Consider the following 24,402-nt stretch of genomic DNA (forward strand, 5'->3'; position numbering starts at 1 on the left):
GGGAGGCTGCATGCTTGCTGAAATCAGACTGTAAGGAGAGACTGACCTGCTTGAAAAACAAAGTCAAGATAGTTGAAAAGCAACAGGTTAAAGGCTTCTTTGGGGAAGTCCAGGTACTTTATTCAGTTGCAAATTAGCAAGATCAAGCTCTCAAGCTCAGATTCTGACCTCCTGGTGTCAGGGAGCTGGCTTTGAGAATTAGCAGAAAAGCCAGAAATTCTCTGAGAGTGGAGGCTGTGCTCCAAATTAACCTTTCCAGCTAAAAAGGATTTTTAGCCATCAAAGAGGTTAGAATCAATCATACTTACTAGAAGATTCAGAATTTGTGTCCACTTGACAAACCAGTCTTTCAGGCAGCCATCACACTCTGTCTTCTTTTTGTGAAAATAAAACAGAGACAGAACCTCTTCCCCAGATTAAAACGGGGTCTGGACCATTCCACGTATTAGTCAATGGGTCCCACCATTTAACCATGGCATAAGAACTGGAAGTAACTGGAGGCCAGTGGCTATCTGCTGCAGACTGACCTTTAACATCAGTTTGCAAAAAATTTAAAATGAACAAGACAAAAGCAAGATGTGCTTTTGGTGACTTTGGGGGATATAACTGCCCCTGTTTTGTTTTTAAAAGCCAGTTTTTCAGAGTACAATGAGCACGTTCAACAATTCCTTGTCCCATGGGTTATAAGGAATTCCAGTTTTATGTTTGATACCAAATTCCTTACAAAATGAAGTAAAATTGTTGCCAGTATAGGATGGTCCATTATCTGTATTAATGAGTTTAGGCAATCCCATAGCATTAAAGGCTTGTAAACAATGATCAATTACATTTCTAGAGGCCTCTCTGGTATGTAGAGAAGCAAAAGGAAATCCAGAACAAGTGTCAATACAAACATGTATATATTTTAATTTTCCAAATTCCACATAATGAGTTACATCCATTTGCAGCAATTGGTTAAGTATAAGTTCTCAAGAATTAACACCATTATGTGGAAATAGGTAGGAGCTGAGGACACTAAGAACAAGTTTATTTTTACAATTTGACATGCACATTCTCTAAAATTACCAAAATATTATCTTAAGCCATTACTGTTTTGATTATATAAAGAATGATATTATATGGCCAATTATTCTTATGTAAGGCCTGTGATCTGCCTGAGATATAAATCTAGCATGGCATTGCCTTAAGAGGTCTTGTCCAGGTAATCTAGAACAAATTTTTAAATGTCCAAAACAGTCTTCTAAAAGAAACAGCATTTTTTTCTTATGAGTTGTATATGCATAAACCATTGCAAATTTGAGAATTTATAGTATCTGAGGGATGAACAATTTAAGCAATTGTAAGCTCTGAGTTATATGTTGATAAATATACAAATTAAAGCTTGATTATTCAACATTTTAAAACACCATTTACAGCACACAATTTAATTATCTGTGCTGAAGCAGGAGGAAACTCAAAAAAATAAGCATGTGATCCAATTCACATATACTTTTCTCCTATAGAAGGGCTGTTTTTAAACACAGTAAATGGGATGCATGCATGCACGAATTTATAGAAGGTACAAAAGCATGCATAAAAACAATTTTTAACTTATCTTTAGGATAGTGATTATCAATTTTATTTAAAATGATGGTATGCAATAGGCCAAATATCAATATTCTGCAATAACCAATTTAATTGCCGTTTGGAACAAGGAACAGACACTTTGTCAGGTTTTTAAGACACAATATTTTGTTGTAGGTTTTCTAAAATATATGAATTTATCTTACAATTCTTAATTAGCACCATAGCAGCCTTAATAGGATGACAAAACTTTACTTTGAGGTGAATGCCACCTTAGCCTCCCCTACCGAAGGCTTGCTGCCCAGGCCGAAGATGCTGAAGCAGCTGGCCAGGAAGCCCGAGTATTGGTTGTAGAGCACCCCAAGCCACAGCAGGAAAAATACGGCCACCCCCAGTGGGGACAGGTGGATGCTCATGAGGGCAGTGGCATGATCAGCGCTAAGGCCATTTCAGGCCCGCTGCTGAGTCCACTACAAAAGTGCCCACTTCCTGGGGCCCTCCTGTGCCATCACTGCTCAGGGAAAGCAGTGCCGCCGTCGCCCCACCACGCCCTGTACCCCACAGCCCTGCCTTGCAGCAGCCAGCAGCTGGCTGATGGGCCTTCCACGTAGGCCAACAGTCGGCCGGGAGGTGAAGAAAGATGATTTTACATTAATGTTTTCTCTTGCCAAAGAATTGCTGTGGGTAGCCGGGCGTGGTGGCGCACGCCTTTAATCCCAGCACTCGGGAGACAGAGGCAGGCGGATTTCTGAGTTCGAGGCCAGCCTGGTCTACAGAGTGAGTTCCAGGACAGCCAGGGCTATACAGAGAAACCTTGTCTCGAAAAACCAAAAAAAAAAAAAAAAAAAAAAAAAGAATTGCTGTGGGTACATTTAATAACCATAACTAAAATAAGCAGCTAATATTTAATTACCATTGATTATAATTGATAACAATTATAAAAGCTTCCTGTATTTTCTGGAAAGCCTTTTGTTCTTTACTAGTTAATTTGTGTTTCTCAAGATAATATCCAACAAAGGTTTAAGTCACCTTAAGACCTTAATGTGAGGTCTTAGCCAATTAACATCTCCTAGAAGCTTTTGAAAATAAAATTTTGAAGCAAATCAAATTTTTGTTCTTAGATTTTCTGTACCACAATTTTATAGTATAACTAAAACCACAAATAATAAAAAGATATTGCCTCTGAATCTTTTCTGGAGCAACAGCTACTCCCCAGAACTTTAAAGCTCATTGTGTGAGAGCAATGATTTGAAGTAAACTTCCCTTGAGGGGCATTAGCTAATAAAATACTTTCCACTTAAGAAACAATATACACTGAAAGATTCAAACTCTTAGCTTCTTGTATTGAAGCAGAGACAATAAATTTTTTTCTTACATAATGTAAAGCTATATTAGCCATACCTAGAGGCAAAATTTTCCTGTGACCACCAGTTCACTAGAAGCAAGCCCTTTACAATTATCAGGATGCAAAGGAAAAAACAAACTTTTAAATCTATAATTACTTTACATGAAGTAGGCAAGCCAGATTGTAATGTCTTTATAAGTTCTACAGCCTGATTGACCTTTTATAAATTTTGAATTTGAACTTTATTTAGAACAACATCTGGATAGATCTGCAACAGTGTTCTTTTAGCTAAAAAGAAATTCCCCTGAAAGCAGGCAAGAACTTGGGGAGGCACTGTTTGCAAAACAAAAGAAAGCCACACAAGCCCTGCTGAGGCTGCTCTGAGCTTTGTTCCTCTTGCTGTGAGGACAGATTTTAGAATATTTAAGTTTCGCTTGTGATATTAGGATAATATCTACAACCCTGGGAAAGCAAAATCCAATTTCAAAACAATTTATCATCTTTAGAATCAATATTAGAAACACTACTATCATGTTATGAAGTTTAGCTGCCAATTTATCCTATGACTGCATGACAGTGCAAATTTTAATGCTTCACTAAAGACACATTGTTTTAAATCTTATCTTTAAGTCTACCTTTTAGGATAAGAATCACATTAAATATTATATCAACTAGAAATATCCTTGGATGCCTAGATTTTTTGTTTTGTTTTCTTTTGGTTTGGTTTGGTTTGGTTTGGTTTGGTTTTGGGTTTTGTTTTGTTTTGTTTTGTTTTTTGTTTTGTTTTTTGTTTTTGTTTTGTTTTTGTTTTTTTGGCCTTCTTTATGCCACATGTTTGAAAGACTCCAAACTTGAGTTATCAAATTTAAAGCTGTCTTGCTACCAATGTTACACCCTTTTAATCATACCCAATAACTTATAAACTAATATTCTATGATGAAGACATGCAGAGCATATTACACCTTTAAGACCAGTAAAAAAACAAATTAAGTGGCTACAGGAATCTTATAAATTTAGACCAATCAAAGAGTTTTAATTTTTCTAGCTTTATTTATAAGATAAAAAAGCACTTTGTCATTTGCTAAACACAATAATTATGATTTCAGAGAATTTCGAGGAAAAAAAAACAACTATCAGCTTTCTGCCTTAGAACTAAGAGGTTGCAGACTCCTTTTCTTTAAAAAAAAAGTTTTTTTCAGCAGCAGCTCTCCTGCTGTGCTTGATTCTTGGCTAAAGTGTGGGCCACTCTGGGGCTTTGGTGAACCAGCAGATAAAGTCTTAGCCACTTTTATTTTCCAACATAAAACACAGAACATTCAGTCATTCAGACAACAAAACAAAACACACATGAATTGACACATGGACGGATTGGTGCACCAGACATTAGACAACACAAAGAGGGCAGAGAACTTCTGCTGTAGGGGCCAGAGAGAATGCCGGACGTCTCCAAATTTCCTTGTATCCCTGGGAGATTTCTGAAATCCATTTTCCTATATTTTATTTTATTATTTTAAACCCTATTCCTCTCACCTGATGCAGTTATTGGCTGCAGACAGTCACCTGTTTTATTATTTTAAACCCTATTCCTCTCCCCTGATGCAGTCCTTGACTGTGGACAACATCTAATTTGAAATTTCTAGTCACACACATATTTCGCTGCCGGGTCAGCACTGTTCCAACTTAGCCTTGTATCCCATTGCACCTCCAGCAACACTTTAAAAAATGAAGTTTAAAACCAGCATTAGCATAACACCTGTTGCTCACTGTGCCCAATACAATATTCTTATTCTTTCCTTCTCGTGGAGCTCCATACAAGACAGCTGTCTGTCAGTGTTTTCCCACCATTTTCAGGTCCCTCTTCGGGCACCAAACTGTTGTAGTAGTAAGCAGGCCTGCGGCCTACATGAACCGGGTATTTCTGGAAGGCAGGCTGGGTTTGACAGGAGAAAAATAATGAGGCCAAGACAAGTTTTTCTCTGATCAAGGCCCTTGAGTTTACTAAGAGACTGTGCTTATAAGGGGGAAGGCCCATATCCCCCCCCCCCCCCCCGCCAGTCCATTCTTGGTGCCTGGAGCCAGCCTGTAGGCGATGTGCAGGATAGGATGTGTCTCCAGAATGTCTCAAGGGTCTCTCAGCAGGTAGCACAGTCTCGGAGAAGAGCAGCAGCTGTAGTTGACATAACAATATAGCCATCTAAGTCGAAAGGCTACAATGCAGGTGATCTCATGTTCAGTGGCAGCAAAGTCTGAATCAGCCTGCTTCAAGGCTGAGGGAGGCTACAATATGTGACATTTAAAAATGTTTATCTTGTCCTCATTTGTATGTAATCATTTTAGTTAAGTGAATGAAATTCTTCTCTCTTTATCCTTTGGCACTTAGGAAGGGCAAAGTATAGCATCCTTTCTTACTCTTGAAGCATTTCAAGTAGCTACTAAATACACTGGCATTAATGAACTCTTCGTTAATACAGCCATTGCACTTAGAAATCTGCTCTTACATATTGCTACTGCCTTTGATTCCACAATGGTTCTAGAGTCATAGAGCTGGGAGACACTTACAAATACTTGCCAGCTGAAGAGTTAAATGAGCAAGTGAAATTTTGGTAGGGTTTCTAGAAGAAGACCTTCTGTTTTCTCTCACCAGGTGTGTTGATGCACAGAATGAGGATCGGGACACTCCCTGGAAAGGAGTGATAAGATTTCTATGCTAGGTAGACAGGAATTACACAAAATAACAAGAAAGCCCGATTAAATCATGGTTACCTGCCACTGTTCATAAATCTGTAATTTGAAGTTAATGTTCTGACATCTGGACATACAGCTCAGTTAGTCATGTGTTCATCTCACACACAGAAACTCCTGGGTACACCTATAATCTCAGCAATTGGAAGACAGAAGTAGATAGACCAGGGCTTTGATGCCATCTTCAGTCACACAGAAATTTGCGGTTAGTCTGGTATATATAAGACATTATTTTAAAAGAATTAAGTAAAATAAATCAGTATAGCTAATTTAAAAATATTAAGGTTCTCACAAGTAACTGAATTTATTTAGTGACTTTCCTGCTGAACCTTATGATTCTTGATCCTTTGCCTAACTTCTATGTATATTACAGAAATTACTTGGTCAACTTTGTTATAACATTATAATACAATAATCCCATCAGAATTTACTCTTCCAATCATTTGGAGAATTGAAATCATGAACTTAAGCTGTAAATATTGAGGATACATTAGCTACTGTGTGTTTCATTCTTATCAACTATCATTGACTTAGTAGTGAAATTTCATCTCTATTTTTCACAATTTTTTCAACAAAATTTTATTTTATTTTAAATCCCACTGCCTGAGAAGTTCTCTAAAAATTCATTTTCTTTAAAAAATAATAACTGTACATATGTCTTACATTGATTTTTTTTAATTTTAATTTTGGGTTATTTTTGGACTGGGGGGATAGAGTCTTACTGTTACCAGGCTACATTGATTTTAAAATTTTATCACCATCAACTATCACACAATTAAAACTTAATGTTAGAGTCAAAATAAAATGATACTGAAAGAAGAAAAGCTGAACTCTCCATGAACTCTTCAGCTCAGGGTCTTCTTACCCCTCCCATCTGGAGATTGTTCCCGGAACACACCTGAACTTTTTACCTCAGAGTACATTCTTGAACTCTTCACCCCAGGGTCCGACCCCTCCCAAGTGAGAACGGTTCCAGGAGCATTTCTGAGATAAGGGTCTCCTGGAGCGAACTCAGTCCAACCCCTCCCAACTAAAGACTATGCCAAGAACATTTTTGAGATAGGGGCCTCCTGGTACTACCCCAGAATGTTCCAATAGATCGAGTACATTGCCAAAATATAGGACACGACCCCTTGGTGACGTAAAACTTGTACTTTTCCCCTTACCCTTCTCCTATAAAAGCCTGTGACAAGTCTGGGCCAATTGCCGAATCTCCTCTGCACCTTGCTGGCTGCATGAATTTCGACCCCAGATATCTGGTATATGTGCTTTTTATGTGCTTTCTTGTCATTGCTGTATTAAATCTTACTCTCTATACATCTTAAGTTCGGTCTCAGTGTCTTCTTGGGTGCGCGGCTGCCCCGAGGCTTGAGTGAGTGTCTCCCTTTGGGAGTCTTAGAGACTTTCAGAGTCTTTCATTTGGTGCATTGGCCGGGAATCAGCGCGACCACCCAGAAGTCCTGGACCCACTCAGAAGTAAGATTTACTGTTCTGCTTTGGTCTGGTGTCTGTGTTCTGTTAGTTTCTGGAGGCCAGGTAGGCTATTCTGTATCTGGTGCGATCGCAGTTTCGGTTTTGCAGACGCTCAGTGTGCAATGTGCACAGTGAGACCGCGCTCCGGGTAGGAGCGCAGGGTGTGGATAAAGACAGACGTGTCCAGGTGTCCACCGTCTGTGCGCCCTGGGAGACGTCCCAGGAGGACAAGGGGAGGACTAAGGACGCTTAGTGGACCCCTCTGGAGACCGGGTGGGTCTCAATCTGTGCGAGATCGTGGGTTCGAGTCCCACCTCGTGCTTCAGGTTGCGAGATCGTGGGTTCGAGTCCCACCTCGTGCCTCGGGTTGCGAGATCGTGGGTTCGAGTCCCACCTCGTGCTTTGGTTTTTTCTTTTTGTCTCAAGTCTTGTGTCTGCTCTTGTTGTGTTTGCTATTATTCTAGAAATGGGACAATCTGCTGGGTGTGTAGGTGTGGAACTGCTGCATTTGTGTATTCTGAGATTGTGGGTTTATTCTGGCAGCTGCCACTGTGGACCGTAAGGACCCTAGTGGCTGTGAGAGGACGACTGTCTATGGCCTCACAGTCTGCACCCCAAAAAGATGTTCCAAGGGAGACCCTGGAAGGAGTGCCCAGGGTACAGAACAGTCAAAAAGACCTGGCTGTTGCCTGGCAGAGTGAAGGAGAGAGAGAGTGTTCTCTCTGCCAGAGCGGGAGTGGATGTGGAATCCCACCCCTATCAGGAAAAGGAGTCAATGTGGAATCCGACCCCGTCAGAAAATAGTGTTTGGCTGGTTGTATAAGTCCAGATGTGGACGGGTGTGCTTGTTTGTAGTTTTTGTCACGTGACAGACTGTGTGTGTGTGTTAACCCTTTGTCGACTGTAGACTTGGACTGACGTCAGGACAGAATTTGTCAGCAATGGTTTTAAAAAGGAAAAAAAAAACCACCAGGCAGGTCCTCCCCAGGCTGCTCAAAAGAGCTCTGAGATTGCAGAGCTGGGCTAAAAATTTCCGGCTTTGGCGGCGCGGGTAGGGCTTTGATAGCAGCAGTGGCGCTGAGGTTCTGGCTTCTGCGGGCACAGCAGCAGCAGAGGCTGTCTGTGCCCCGCAAGCGAGTTGTGAGATGCTGGTGGTGAGTGCGGCGGCCTGCAGGCCCCGCCTGCCAGTCCCGTCCTGGAGTGGCCGTGAAGCCTGCCACAGCTGGGGAGGGGCCGACTACAGCCGCCGTCCCTCCTTTGGTCCCCCCCCCAGAGTCTACCCGCACTCCCTTGTGCCTGCCTGGCTGCGTGCTCCCTCCCCAAAGACAGTGCAGAGAGCACCGGGTGTCTATCAGGTAGTTAAATAGTTAAATTGCTGCCTCTGCCTGCCAGTGTTTGTTTGCCACTCCCAGGAGTTTACGCCCGCATTCCCCCCCACCCCCACCCCCGCCGCTGCGCGCTGGGCTCTTCACATCAAAGGATCTGTTTTCAGCCTTTGCCTGCCTCCTGGGTGGGAGAAAGGCTCATTCTCCTGTCCCCTGTATCCTGTCTCTTGTTAACAGAGAAAAAATTGTGTTCATTTTAAATATCAGTGGTCTGGTGCAGCCAGATGTGAGAGCTGCACTCCCTTCTCTGCCCCGTGTGTTTTCTCTTCTCAGGCATCGCCCTGAGCTGCTAGCAGTGAATCTGTTTTAAGCTCCGGTGAGGGAGATATACAAGGTAAGGAGCACCTACGAGTCTAACTGCCAGGCTCTGATGAAGGATAGAGGTCTGCAAAGAAGAACTGAGAGCAAAGCTTCAGCAGACTCAAAAGAAATAGGTTAAGAGTAAAAAGAGGTAAACTATGAAAAAAGTTAAGTGACAGAATATAGATGTAATAATTAGATAACATTCAAAGTAAGCAAAGACAAGAAAGAGATATATATAGATAGAAAGAGAGACATTATATGAGATCTCCATTGCAGTTAAGAAACAGGAGCAAAGAGAGATAAATGACAAAGACTAGAACCTAGCAAAGTGACACTTGCTAATAATACTAGCACTTAGAAATGATCTGTAAAAAATGCTGGTCACAAAAGTCAGGGAGACTAGAAAACTTAGTACCTGGCAACAAAAGCAAGCTTTTGGCTAAAGATCAAAGTGTTTATTGTTAAAAAGAAGAAGAGCACTGGGTGAGAGACTGTCCTAACAAAAAGAAGAAGAGCCCCCCTCATGACCAAACCCTTCACCTGCTCGTGGCTAAAAGTAAGGAAATAGCAGAAGGGGTGCTAACACAGAAGCTGAGTCCTTAAAAGAGACCGGTGGTTTACCTGTTGATGCAGCTAAAAAGAGACTGTGTTTTCATATTCCTCCACTGACCAATGCAAAGCAAGTTTAAAAGGTCCCTGGACACTACAGGTCTTTGCAAACTGTGGATTCCAGGTTTTGCTGAATTAAAAAGATAAACAGCCCTTCGTATAAGAAATAAAGAACAACCTTGGATGGCCTTAGATGCTATTGAGACTGCCCTAATGTTGTCCCAACTTTGGGACTCCTAGATGTGACTGAGAACAAAAGTATTGCCAAAGAGATTCTTACTCAGAGATTGGGACCCTAAAAAAGACCGGTGGCATACTTGTGAAAATTAGACCTGGTGACTGTAAGATGACCTGCTTGTCTGCACATAGTGGCTTCTGGTCAAGGACACATGATCCAATTGTTTCCCTGACTGATGGACACATTATTAGAGCTTTTTGTTGACAGAACAAGTGACCTTCGCTTCCCCTGCTAACCTGCTGAGTCTTCACCTACTCATCACTGCTCTGACATTCTGGCAGAAGGAACTTCGGCTCAGAAGGCTGAACTCTTGGCACTAACCCAAGCCCTGCGGTTGGCTGAAGGCAGAGACATCAAAGACAAAGTAAAAATTCTGGCCCTCCTAGAAGCTCCTGAATGAACTGGGTGAGTTGGGGTACCGGGTATCGGCTAAGAAAGCCCAGCTATGTCGCACCGAGGTGACCTACCTAGGGTACACCCTCCGGGAAGGAAAGCGGTGGCTCACCGAAGCCAAGAAAAAAGACTGTGATGCTGATCCCAACCCCCACCACCCCGCGCCAAGTACGTGAGTTTCTGGGGACGGTGGGCTTTTGCAGACTCTGGACTAAAGAAAAAGTCCCATTCACCTGGACTGAGGAACACTAAAAAGCCTTTGACAGCATAAAGGCAGCCTTGCTTGCAGCCCCCGCCCTGGCCTTGCCAGATTTGACTGAGCCTTTTACCCTATATGTTGATGAGCGGGCTGGAGTAGCCCGCGGGGTTTTGACTCAGACTCTGGGGCCCTGACAAGCTTACCCTGGGTCAGCATGTGACTATACCCACTACCAGAATTTGTTGCTGAATGATTGAGTGACTTTTGCTCCACCTGCCATCCTCAATCCTGCCACCTCCCCTTGGCGGACGACTCCACTCCTGTACATCAATGTGCTGATGTCCTGGCTGAAAAAACTGGAACAAGGAGAGATCTGACTGATCAGCCTTGGCCAGGTGTGCCTGCCTGGTACACAGATGGCAGCAGCTTTGTCACAGGAGCAGCAGTAGTAGATGGAAAGCAGCTCATATCCATGGGACCATCTACCAACAGAGGGGGCTACTTACCTCGGCAGGTAAAGATCAAATCAGCCTTGGCCTGAAAGTTTAAACTGGTACACGGATGGCAGTAGCCTCATGGTTAAAGGTAAGCGGAAGGCGGGGACAGCAGTGCAGCGGTGGACAAAAAAGCAGGTGATCTAGGCCAGCATCCTCCCTAGAGAGACTTCAGCCCAGAAAGCTGAATTTGTGGTTTTGATACAAGCTTTATAAATGACACTGACAGCAGGTATGCTTTTGCCACTGTATGGAACAATACAAACAAAGAAAGCTGTTGACATCTGCAAAAAAAGACGTTCTCAATATGGATAAATGAGACTGCTCACATAGTCATCAAGAAGATTATTAAAGAAAATTTTTCCAAGGTTCAGAGTGCCAAAGGCAATAGTTGCCCAGGTAAGTCAGGGTGTGGCCAAGTATTCAGAGGTCAAAAATTACATTGTGTGTATAGACCTCAGAGCTCAGGATAGATAAAAATTAGTTTAAAACTCTAAGACAGACCTTGATAAAATTAATCGTGGAGACTGGCACAGACTTGGTGTTCCTTCCCTATGCCCTATTTCTTGATTCAGTTTTACTCTTTTTAAGATCCTTTATGAAACTCCTATGCCCATTACTGTTTTAAATAATGTGTTTAAACCTATGTTGTTAATAATGCTCTGTATGCTAAGTTAAAAGGGCTTGCAGGTGGTACAGAAAAAAGTCTGGTCACAACTGGTTACAGTGAACGAGCTGGATACCCCAAGGACATCTCACCAGTTCCAGCCAGAGATCTGATCTACGTGCACCTGCATCATGCCCAGACCCTAACTAAATTAGTTATTGAGACTGGCGGTAAAGACTGGGTGACCCTCCTTCCTTTTGTGCTTCTCAGAGTCCGAGACACACCTGGACGTTTCGGTCTTACTTCCTTGACTGAGTCTAGCAGGATATTGGATCCCTGTGTTGACTCTTCCTCACCCTCTGCTCTGTTTACCCATTTAAAGGCCTTGGAGGTTGTCAGAACACAGATCTGGGATCAGATCAAAGAAGCTTATGCACCGGGGACTACAACAGTGCCCCACGGGTTCCAGGTTGGAGATTCGGTCCTCGTCAGAAGACATCGAGCCGGCACTCTTGAGCCTCGGTGGAAAGGACCATATCTGGTACTGTTAACAACTTCAACGGCAGCAAGAAGGCTCCTAGCCAGGGTAGAGGCAACCATGAGGACAACTGGACGATGGCAACTACTGACAATCCTCTTAAACTTCGCTTGTGTCGCGGGTGCCACCCTAAGCTTGGAGAACCACAACCCTCATGCCCCAATTCAACAGTCCTGGGAGGTGCTTAATGGGGAGGGAAACATTGTATGGGCAATCACTGCAGTCCTTCCCCCTTGGACTTGGTGGCCTGATCTCACACCTGACATTTGTAAGTTAGTAGCAGGATCTCCCAATTGGGACCTCCCCGACCATACTGATCTTAGTAACCCACCCCCTGAACAGCGGTGTGTTCCAGGTGGAATAGGGAACACGTATGGGTGTTCAGGGCAGTTCTACCGAGCTAATCTTAGAGCTGCACAGTTTTATGTTTGCCCTGGTCAGGGTCAAAACAAAGAGCTTCAACAAAAATGTGGGGGGGCATCAGATTATTTTTGTGGTAAATGGACATGTGAAACAACAGGGGAGGCCTACTGGAAGCCTTCCTCTGCCTGGGACCTAATCACGGTTAAGCGAGGTAGTGGTTATGATAAGCCATATCAAGGAGAAAGAGATCCCCATAAATACCCAAACGATGGCGACCTCCATTATGTCCTGGATTCAGATGAGGCCGCCGTAGAAGCTTATGGGTGTGCTACTGAAAACAGCCCCCCAGGACCATGCAAAGGTAAATACTGCAACCCCCTACTTATAAAATTCACTGAAAAAGGGAAACAAAACCGCTTAAGTTGGCTTAAAGGAAATAAGTGGGGTTGGCGTGTATCCAGTCCACCGAGAGACCCTGGGTTCATTTTTACAATCAGGCTGACTGTGACAGAACAGGGTCCCCCAATAGTACCAGCTCCCCTACAAGTCCCGGCTGTACCAGCTCCACCAACTCCACAGCCCAGAACAGTGAGACCTTCCCTACCGACCTTAGTTTCCCCACCGCCCCTAGATACAGAAAGCCGTCTGGTCAGTCTAGTTCAAGGAGCTTTTTTGGTGTTGAATAGGACTAATCCTAATATGACTCAATCATGTTGGTTATGCTATGCCTCTAGGCCCCCTTATTATGAAGGAATTGCTCAGATCAGGACTTATAATACTACTTCAGATCATTCTCAATGCCTTTGGGGAGAAAACAGAAAGCTGACTCTGGAAGCAGTTTCAGGAAGTGGACTCTGTTTAGGCCAGGCGCCTCAGGATAAACGGCACCTTTGTAATCAGACCCAGAACATCCAGCCTAGCAAAAGTGGTCAGTATCTGGTGCCCCCCATAGACACAGTATGGGCTTGTAATACCGGTCTCACTCCTTGTGTATCTATATCTGTTTTTAATAGTTCCAAAGACTTCTGCATTTTAGTTCAGCTTATTCCTAGACTCCTGTATCATGATGATAGCTCCTTTTTAGACAAGTTTGATCATCGGGTCCGCTGGAAAAGAGAGCCCATTACCTTAACTCTGGCAGTACTTTTGGGATTGGGAGTAGCAGCGGGAGTAGGTACAGGGACCGCTGCCTTAATTCAGACCCCCCAATACTATGAAGAATTACTAACAGCTATGGATATTGATCTTAGAACTATAGAACAGTCTATAACTAAATTAGAAGAATCTTTAACTTCCCTGTCTGAAGTAGTGCTGCAAAATAGGAGGGGATTAGACTTATTAATCCTTAAAGAAGGAGGACTTTGTGCTGCCCTAAAAGAAGAATGTTGTTTTTATGTTGATCATTCAGGAGTAATCAAAGACTCTATGGCCAGACTTAGAGAACGCCTAGATATGCGTAAAAGAGAGAGAGAAAGCCAACAAGGATGGTTCGAAAGCTGGTTTAATAAGTCCCCTTGGCTTACCACTCTCCTCTCCTCCATAGCAGGACCCTTAATTACACTTATGCTTTTGCTCACTTTCGGCCCCTGCATTCTTAATAAGTTAGTGGCTTTTATCAGAGAAAGAATAAATGCAGTGCAAGTTATGGTATTAAGGCAACAATATCGGGTCCTTCAGGAAGCCGGTACCCCGCTCTAAGATTAGAGCTTGTTACTAAAAGAAGGGGGGAATGAAAGAAGAAAAGCTGAACTCTCCATGAACTCTTCAGCTCAGGGTCTTCTTACCCCTCCCATCTGGAGATTGTTCCCGGAACACACCTGAACTTTTTACCTCAGAGTACATTCTTGAACTCTTCACCCCAGGGTCCGACCCCTCCCAAGTGAGAACGGTTCCAGGAGCATTTCTGAGATAAGGGTCTCCTGGAGCGAACTCAGTCCAACCCCTCCCAACTAAAGACTATGCCAAGAACATTTTTGAGATAGGGGCCTCCTGGTACTACCCCAGAATGTTCCAATAGATCGAGTACATTGCCAAAATATAGGACACGACCCCTTGGTGACGTAAAACTTGTACTTTTCCCCTTACCCTTCTCCTATAAAAGCCTGTGACAAGTCTGGGCCAATTGCCGAATCTCCTCTGCACCTTGCTGGCTGCATGAGTTTCGACCCCAGATATCTGGTATATGTGCTTTTTATGTGCTTTCTTGTCATTGCTGTATTAAATCTTACTCTCTATACATCTTAAGTTCGGTCTCAGTGTCTTCTTGGGTGCGCGGCTGCCCCGAGGCTTGAGTGAGTGTCTCCCTTTGGGAGTCTTAGAGACTTTCAGAGTCTTTCAATACATATAAATACTTATATAAAATATATAAAAAATATAATATATATAAAAAGTGTGGGCACAAGTGACTAATTTAGGGAATCAGAATTATACTTGTAAACTATAAGACTGTCTCACCCTCCTAATGGAATAGGAGTGATAATCCATGCTAAATTACTTACATGTACACTTTTAATTAAAGTGTGTAAGATTAGAAATTTTTAATGCTGAGCACTCTGTGCACAGGTTTCATCTTTCTAATCTTGAGAAATATTGAGAATGGAAGGCATCTTTACTCCTGTGCAATACTCCTTTGGGAATTTTTGTTAATAAAATAACTTTGGGATCAAATGAGATCTTTGAATGATGGCTATTAACCAGAGTCTCCCAGTCCCTGTTATGCACATTAACACACGTGGACACAGCAAATGAGAGGGTAAAGCCCAATGCCACTTTTGCTGAAACTTCCCTGCCTTCTAAGATGTTCTCTTCTTCTTTGCCAAACCCTAAATGTTCTTTGAAGTCCGGCTTAAACTTCACTCAATGGAATATTAATGCCTTTTTTCCTTAAGAAAATTTCTATGCTCTTAGATCTTTAAAGTAATATCTAAAAGTTACTATAACATTTGTGTAACTGTTGTGGTTTCACCTAGCTAGCAGAGTGGCATTTTAAATGAAATCCCCTATGTGTCTAAATGAGTGGCTTCTAGAATGACTTAAGACAAAGCAGTGTGCTGCTTGAAAACAGAGTCCCCAACAGTATTATTGACAATTATTAAATCTTTTCCTTGAGACAGGGGTTGGGTTTATGACTGGAGAAGCAGAGTCTCATTGCTTCACCCCTTTGCAAGTGAATATGTCAAAAATCATACAAGCTAAATCATGAAGTCAACAGAAACAGTGTTTGCAACAAACGTAATATAGGCTCTTAAATCTGTAATGTTATATAGATCTCTGATATTTTCTTGTTTATAAATAGTTCCAGAATTGTACATCTATCTTGGTATAGGGTAAATTCTTTCATCTTATATCAAAGGTATGTGTGTGTGTGTGTGTGTGTGTGTGTGTGACTGACCTTAATAAATATATCAAACCAGTACCTAAAGAGCCCCTTAAGCAATGCAGTATTACAAACAGATGGTTTTTAGTAGGGCTATAACAACATTAATAAGCATGCTCTGGGGGATAAATAAGATGGTTTAACAGGTAACAATGCTTGCTTCCAAGCCTCGTGACCTGAGTTCAGGCACCAGAATCCATATAATGGAAAATTACCAGTTCCTGAAAGTTGATCTCTGATTTCTACAAACACACCATGGCACTTGTCCACACCCACACCCATATACCTAATGTAAAAATTAACAAATGGTAACTTTAAGATCTGAAATTTGTACTCTGCAATTTCACTGACCTAGAGGGTGGTTTTTCACAATCTTCCTGACCTGGCACTTGTTGGCCCTGACATTACTGTAATCAATGTATTACTGCCTTTATCTTCTTTAGAACAACTCAGTGGTTAGCAAAATTAAATTATGGTCTTGTCAAAGTTATTTCTTATAAACGTGTTTGGATTCCTTCTAGAGTTAGATTCTTGAATTGCTGAGTGTAGGTGATGTGTATGCATTTTCTCTTTAATAGATTCCTAGAACCCTGCGTATTGTGCCTTACTGAAGACACACACACACACACACACACACAAACTGTATTATAAGTGAGGGGTGTTGAGGGAGGAGATCAGGAGGGATCTAGTTAGGGGAGGATGGAGGAAGAGAGTACTGTGAGAGAGAACTACAATGGGTCCCTTGGATAAGCTAGAAACCTAGGACATTGGAAACTCCCAGGAATCTATGAGGGTGACCTAGCTAAGATTCCTGGCAACAGGACATATGGAAACTGGAATGGCCATTTTTGGTAACCAGAAAACTTTCAATGGAAGGATTCGAACATCAACCCAGTCACAAAAACTTCAAGCCGCAATTCTTCCTGCCTATAAGAGGTACAGGGGTAAAAATGGAGTATAAATTGGGGGAAAGGCTAACCAATGACTTCCCCAGCTTGAGACCCGTGCCAGGAGTAAGAGCCCATGCCTGATGCTATCAATGATGCTCTGCTATACTTGCAGACAGATGTCTAGCATAAAGCTCATCTGAGAGACTCCACTAAGCAACAGATGGAAACAAATGCAGAAACCCACAAACATTAGGCAGGGCTTGTGGAATCCTGTGGAAAAGGGGAGAGAAGGATTGAAAGGATTACCAGAGAGGGTAAGGGCATGACAAGAAACACTACAGAATCAATTCACCTGGGCTCATAAGGGCCCAAAGAGATCCAGCAGCCAAACAGACAGGCCAGTGTCATCTGCACATCTATAACAGTTGTGCATCTTGGTCTTCCTGTGAAACTCCTAACAGCAGAGCAGGGTGTCTCTGACTCTTTTTCTCACCTTTTCAGCTCTTTCTTCTAACTTGTCTGCCTTGTCTAGCCACAATAGGAGAAGATGTACCTAGTCCTAATGCAACTTGATATGCCAAGACAGATTGATATCCATGTTAGACGAGGATGAGTGGGAGGGGAATTGTAAAGGAGAAGCTAGGAGGAAAGGAAGGAGGGGAAGCTGCATTTGAATACAAAGTAAATAAATATATTAAAATGTATTTTAATGAAATATGTAATGTATACAAAAACATGAAATATACATGTAGTTTAAACATATACTACAGAAATATATATACACTTAGTATCTACCTTAAGAATGCGTATTTTCACTTTTATTTTTGTTTTGTTTTTGAGACAGGGTTTCTCTGTATAGCCCTGGCTGTCCTGAACACTGTAGACCAGGCTGGCCTCAAACTCAGAAATCCAACTGCCTCTGCTTCCCAAGTGCTGGGATTAAAGGCATGCACCACCGCTGCCTGCCTATATTTTCACTTTTAAACATGTTTTGTTTCAAAAATCAGAGCAAGAAAAAGTAAAATTTAAGTGTATCTATTATTTGCTAGCTTCATTCATGCATACACATGTATACATTGTATCTTGATCAGATCCAACCTTTTTACTCTCATTATTCTATTCTAGATGCCTAATTGGAAAAAAAAACCTTAAAACATTAAATCCTACATATCCACATTTACTGAAATAAAGTAAAATAAAAATGGCGCCTTAAAAATGTAGTTAAATCCCTTTAGTGATTATCCTAAAATAATAGGTGTTTCAATTATTACTAACAAGAAATAAATGCATTAGAACAATGGGCAATCATGATTTTCCTCTTTGCCCCAATCTTGTACCTTTCTCAAAATCATGTAGTTGAGTGAATCAATTCTGTGCTTTCAGAGAATACTAGGAAATGTCCAATGATGTATTTCTTCTCAAAAGATTGTTACAATTTCTTTTAGCAGAAAAAAAAATCCACGTTTTATTTTTCCAATGAGGCCACCAATCTACAAATTAAATTAATTCATGAAGCTGGAAATCAGATGGGCAGAGGATAGTTTCCTGCATTATAAACTAGGAAGTTTGGTCTGAACACACTGGGAAATAGGTGACTGGACATGGGCTATCCTCCCTCCCCCTCTTTCCCCAGCCCCCTTTTAGTTCCCACAAAGGTCCCACAGTGTTTACAAATTCTTACATATTGAAATATTTATCCCTTTAAAATATCCAATCTCTTTTGAAATTCAAAATATTTTTACAATTCAAAGTCTCTTAATTGTGGGCTCCACTAAAATACTTTCTTACTTCAAGAGGGAGAGTATCAGGACAAAGTCACAATCAAAAGCAAAACTTTTTTTAAAAATAATTTTATTAGATATTTTCTTCATTTACATTTCAAATGCTATCCCAAAAGTCCCCTATACCCTCCCCCTGCCCTGCTTCCCAACCTCGCCACTCCCGCTTTCTAGCCCTGGCATTCCCCTGTACCGGAGCATATAATCTTTGCCAAACCAAAGGCGTCTCCTCCCAATGATGGCCAACTAGGCCATCATCTAGAAAGATACAGGTCAGTTCAGCAGCAAGAAAAGAAAAGAAAAGAAAAGAAAAGAAAAGAAAAGAAAAGAAAAGAAAAGAAAAGAAAAGAAAAGGAAAGAAAAGGAAAGGAAAGGAAAGGAAAGAAAAGAGAAAAAAGAGAAAAAAGAGGAAAGAGGAAAGAGAAAAGAGAAAAGAGAAAAGAGAAAAGAGAAAAGAGAAAAGAGAAAAGAGAAAAGAGAAAAGAGAAAAGGGAAAAGAGAAAAGAGAAAAGGGAAGGGAAAGGAAGGGAAAGAAAAGCTCTAACTCTCCAACATCTGGGATGCACTCATGATGTTCTAGGCACCAGCTGCCTATACTCCACCACTGCAGCTGTTCTTGGTGGCCATCTCATAGTACTGGCATCTCAAAAACACTGCTGTCTTCTGCTGCAACTGGACTGCACTTTCACAAATAGCCTCTCATAGGCTCTTTTTATAGTTATAAGCTCAACTTCTCTGCATGACCTCTTCAGTCCTGGGCCTTCAACTGCTGCTGAGGCTGCACCTTCACCAATGGCAGTTTCTTCCCTCTCACAGTGCCAAGCATCAGCAGCTATCGCTTCATGTTTCAAAACCAGTACCACCTGAGTGACTCTTAAAAATTACCAGGTCTGACTGCCAACTCAGTCAGGTGGCTTGCACCTCTGAGCACATCTCTGTGCTCTTAGAAAACACTTCCCAGAAGATTTCACCTTAGTGATGCTGGTCTCTTCTTAGTCATTGCTAATTTTTTAGCTCCAGCTAACCAGCATCAATAGTCCCAGTAATGCAAAGGATTCACTTTAGTAGTTCTGGTATCTTGTTAATCACAGCTGATTCTGCAGCCCCAGCTAAAACCACGGAAACTTCACAATCAAAACAATAATGGCCCTGATAAGAGTCTTTAATTTTCCCTCTGAAATATCACAAGCCAGACCTCCATCATTTGCACTGTTCTCAACATTATCTTCCAAAACTCCTACAGAACATCCCACAGAGCTCTTAACATCCAATGGCTCTCCCAGCTCAAAGTTCCAAAGCCCTTCCACAATCTTCCCCAAAATAAAGTCAAGCTGTCACAGGAATACCCGACTCTCAGTACCAGTTTGTCTTAGCCAGGGTTTGTATTCCTGTACAAAACATCACGACCAAGAAGCAAGTCAGGGAGGAAACGGTTTATACAACTTATACTTCCACATTGCTTTTCATCACCAAAGGAAGTCAGGACAGCAACTCACGCAGGGCAGGAACTGGAAGGTAGAAGCTGATACAGAGGCCATGGTGAAGTGCTGTTTAATGGATTGCTTCCCGTGCCTTGCATATGTTGCTTTCTTATAGAACCCAGGACTACCAGCCCAGAGATGGCCCCACCCACAATGGGCCCTCCCACCCTTGATCATTGAGAAAATCCCTTACAGCTGAATCTCATGGAGGGATTTCCTCAAGGGAGGCTTCTTTCTCTGTGAGAACTTCTGCTTTTGTCAAGTTGACACACAAACCCAGCCAGTACAGGCCTATAAATCTTCATTGTGATCACAAAAGAATTTCATTCCAGATTGGTATAGATTGCTTTCTATTCTGGTGCTCATAATGCAGAATAAGATTCTGAGCCTAAACATTGCAAAGGTATTGACAGCAGAAGAAGGAAAATGGAAGACATACCTAAACGTTTTGGGAATTAGACCCTGTTCAAGAATCCTGTAAAGAAGAATGCACAAGGCTTCTCAGTTAATCCCTGCAGAATCGATTCCCTACTGATAGAAGATAAGAGGGGTGGATTATGTGATACCCCTAATCTGTTAAAGCCCAGGTTTTATGGTCCCTTCCAATGTTAGTGTTTAAATCATGAATACAACTATTTTTAAAACACCTAAAAAAAAAGTAAAAAGTCTGGTTTATGGTTCATTAGTTAATTGTACATACTACTTTTTCAAAGGACCAAACTATGGTTTACAGCACCCATGTTTGGCAGCCTACAATAACCTGATCAAGAGTCTGACCCCTCTTCTGGCCACTACAGATACCTGCATTCATGAGCACATGCCTATACACACATATATATGTGCAACTTATAATAACAAAAATTTCTTCTGCCTTGTATTTGTGTTTGGTTTACATTAAGAGCAGCTATTGTGGTTATTCAGTTTTCCTTTCTCTCCATGTAGTTTAAAGGGTCATTACATAAAAATTAATCCAAATTATATTCAGTGTTGCTTAAAGCATTTTTATTTATTAAAGTCTTAATGATACGGTAAACTGTATAGCTCATTTCTGACTGACTTTCATTTACAACACTTTTTTTCACTTTAGTTTCCTAGAATTTTATAGTGTGCTTTTGAAGAACATGTGCAAGCCATGCACAGCCACCTCTGACAGGCATGGAATATATCATATCTCCTTTGCATACCTGTATGATTGTTCCTTGTTCTTCAGAACACACACAAAGATGAGTCTAACTTATGCTCTGAAACCATCTTCTTTTCCCACAGTGATTGCTAACATATGATGCTATATCTCATTATGATAACCTCAGTCATTTTTGTTTTTTACATTAAAGGATGGTGTCTCCTACGAATGTACAGTGACTTTACCAACCTATGAAAAAACTAAAATTATTTGGCTCTGATATTATAACACATTCACATTATTTATCCACTCCTTTCCTTCTTCCAAACTGTCCCATATACCTTTCTTTGCTTTTTCTGATTTATGCTTTCTTTTTTCATTTATTATTGTTAAATTCATATATGTGTAAACATGTTACTAAATACAACTTATTCAACCTGTTTGATGCTCTTTCCATGTATATTATGAGGCCTGACCGTTTAGTATTGGAGAACCAAGGTCTACTTCTCCTGCTCTCAGCATTCCTTATTTGTCGTGATACTTTGTGTAGATTTGAGGTCTAAGACTCTCTTCTGTCTATGTTAGTATGTGCATTTATTGTTGCCCTTGTTTAGCTCATGCTTGGGCTGTCACGGTGGTGAGACTTTATGAGTGGGGTATCTGACCTTACTAGGAGCAACACACTCCCTAATAGCGACTCTTACATGTATATAGTGGGAATGAGTACCACAACTCTGTATTTTCATTGATTTTGAGGTTTTTGTGATGGTTTTGTGTGTTATAAAGAGATTTCTGTGACAAGGGATGAAGACTACACTTATCTTTGGGTGTAAGTGCACATTTGGAATGTACTTAGAGATAATCTAATTTAGTAAAAGTAAAGTGGATGTTTCAGGTTTTCCTCTAAGATCCATCCATATACTACACCTGGACCCATGAAAAATTTTGGCATATCAAATTTAGTTTTGAGCTCAAAACATATTATAATGTATTTTGACAGATATTAGGAAATTCATAATCTTCAGGCAGTTTGCAGATTTACTCTGTCCCTTGAGCTCTGTCTTTTAGACTGAGGAAATATATTCTATATTACTAGTTAGTATGCAGTTATTTTGCATGTTTAGTAAAAAACACTTGTTATTTAACATTTTTACATTCAGTGAATTAGACCATACAATTTTGGATGCTATGAAATTTCTTATTTTCATTCCTATATATTACATGATATAAGACACTATTAATAAATTTTATAAACATTTTTAAAAAACTTCAAAACAATCTATCCTGAGCTATTTATGTTAAAATTCACATATTATCCATAGTATAAATTATACCTCTTGTATATATTTCCTTCTAGAACTCAAATTACATATAAAAGTGAGAAAATACGGGGCTGGAGAAGCCTCAACAGTGTAAAGAACTGGCTGTTTATTTAAAGGACACTGGTTCAATTTCCTGAACCCACATGGCAGCTCACAACGGTCCAGGGGTTCCAACACCCTCACACAGACATACATGCAGGTAGTTCACCAATGTACAAAAATTAAAAATAAATCAAAAAAATTTAAAAGGTGAGTAAATAACAAAAAAATCTCCAGTATCTAGAAGTCAAACTACTAACATAATTCCAACACATTTTTCAGATTCTTATTGATTGAACATAGTGGTGTTACAAATACACACCAGTAACAACACAAACCTGACTTTAAGAGAGAGCATTTTTTTAAAATTTTTGTTGGTGTTAAGATCAATAAATCAAGGATATACTGGGAGAAAGTTATAAAGCTGGTACATATTCCAGTTTTTAATTAACTATAAAGTCATAATGTTAAGGAATCAACTAAAGATATTCTTAGAACTGATGGCTTTTATTGCAGTAAGTCTTTGGGACACTGAGTCTGGTTTAACTTCCTTTCCTTTTAGTTTTCCTTACACTGAGGTTTCTCGTTTCCTTACACATTTCTGTCCTATCAAAATAGTTCAATTTGTGTTGTATACAAGATCTTGTAGTTGTGGACTGTAACAAGAAAAACAAAGTAACATCATGGGCGAATGCATGATGATGTTCTCAACTGTTAAAGCTTCCTTTCTTCCTGCTTGCTTTCTCTTCTCAATTTTTCCTTCCATCCTACATCTCCTTTTTTGAATCACCTTTTTTTTTTTTTTTTACTCTTTGCCCACTAAGCCATCATCTATATATAAAAAACATGCACATGCATACTTTTCCACCTATAAGATGGATTTCTTTCTCTTGGGAAGATCAGAACAAAGGAAGACACTAGGTGTCCTAGATGGCTATGTTTCAGAAGCTTGTTCTGTGTGGGTTGATAGTGATTGTATCACTGAACCCACGATTTAGCTGACATTTTACCTCCATTAGGCAAACATCATTCTTTTGGTTGGTATTTGTTTAGTAAGTTGTATACCCAGTGGTAGGATGATCTATATGAGGCAATATCACTTCCAGGTGACTTATGCTAAATTATTATCAGGGACTATACACAACAGGGACAGATAAATAAATTCTCCATGTTGAACCATTCTACCAGATACAGCTTTATTCCACATTCATTATGCCATGCACCGTAATCAATATTTCCAGTAAAGTATGTGGCTCTTGTGCTGATCCATCAGTTGAAAAGCTTTATGCTTTTTTAGTATTTCTAATTTTATGTTCTTGTAAATGTGTCTTACACATTATAATTCAGTAATTTATGCACTGCAATTGAGAATAGTAATTTATGTTAAATTACCTTAAATTAAGTGAGTGTACTTACATATAGTCCTAGGCTAAATTTGTACCTAATTCTTCCAAATAATTAGAACATCATTATGAAATATATTGTGAATTAGAAAATAAATAATTGTTATAAAAAAGTGTTCAGGCTTAAAAGGGGTTCCAAAACCCTGAATCAAGCAACAGCTTTTTGTTGTTGTTGTTTTGTTTTGTTTAGTTTTATTTATTTTTTATTTTTTTAAAGTATTTTTTTTTCTTTGGTTTTTTTAAGACAGAGCTTCTCTGTATAGTGCTGGCTGTCCTGGAACTCTCTCTGTAGACCAGGCTGGCCTGGAACTCAGAAATCTGCCTGCCTCTGTTTCCCAAGTGCTGGGATTAAAGGCGTGAGCCACCACTGCCCAGCTCAAACAAAGTTTAACTTCAATTTAAATACATTAAACTAAATATGGACACTGTATTAAAATATTGACACCATAAAGAAATGCAACATATGCTATCAATTGTCATGAGTCTTTATTTAATGCAGTTTTATATTTCACAAGGAATAGAATTAATTTGTTAAAAATTTTCAAAGCAAAGTTATTTTAATAGATTATGTCAACTCAGCCAAAACCCTACTGGCATAGGTTTCAGGTTATTAACCATATATGGTAATCATAAAGAGACTAGTAAATTTCTTTTTTATTTTGTAGATTTTATTATTATATTTTTATTTAAAAAATATTCAATTTTTAATATATTTTGCTCATATTCTTCCCTTCCCCC

The sequence above is a fragment of the Mus caroli genome, unplaced genomic scaffold, assembly GCF_978045245.1.
Source record: "Mus caroli unplaced genomic scaffold, Mus_caroli_1 scaffold_15, whole genome shotgun sequence".
NCBI classification, from domain to species: Eukaryota; Metazoa; Chordata; class Mammalia; order Rodentia; family Muridae; genus Mus; species Mus caroli.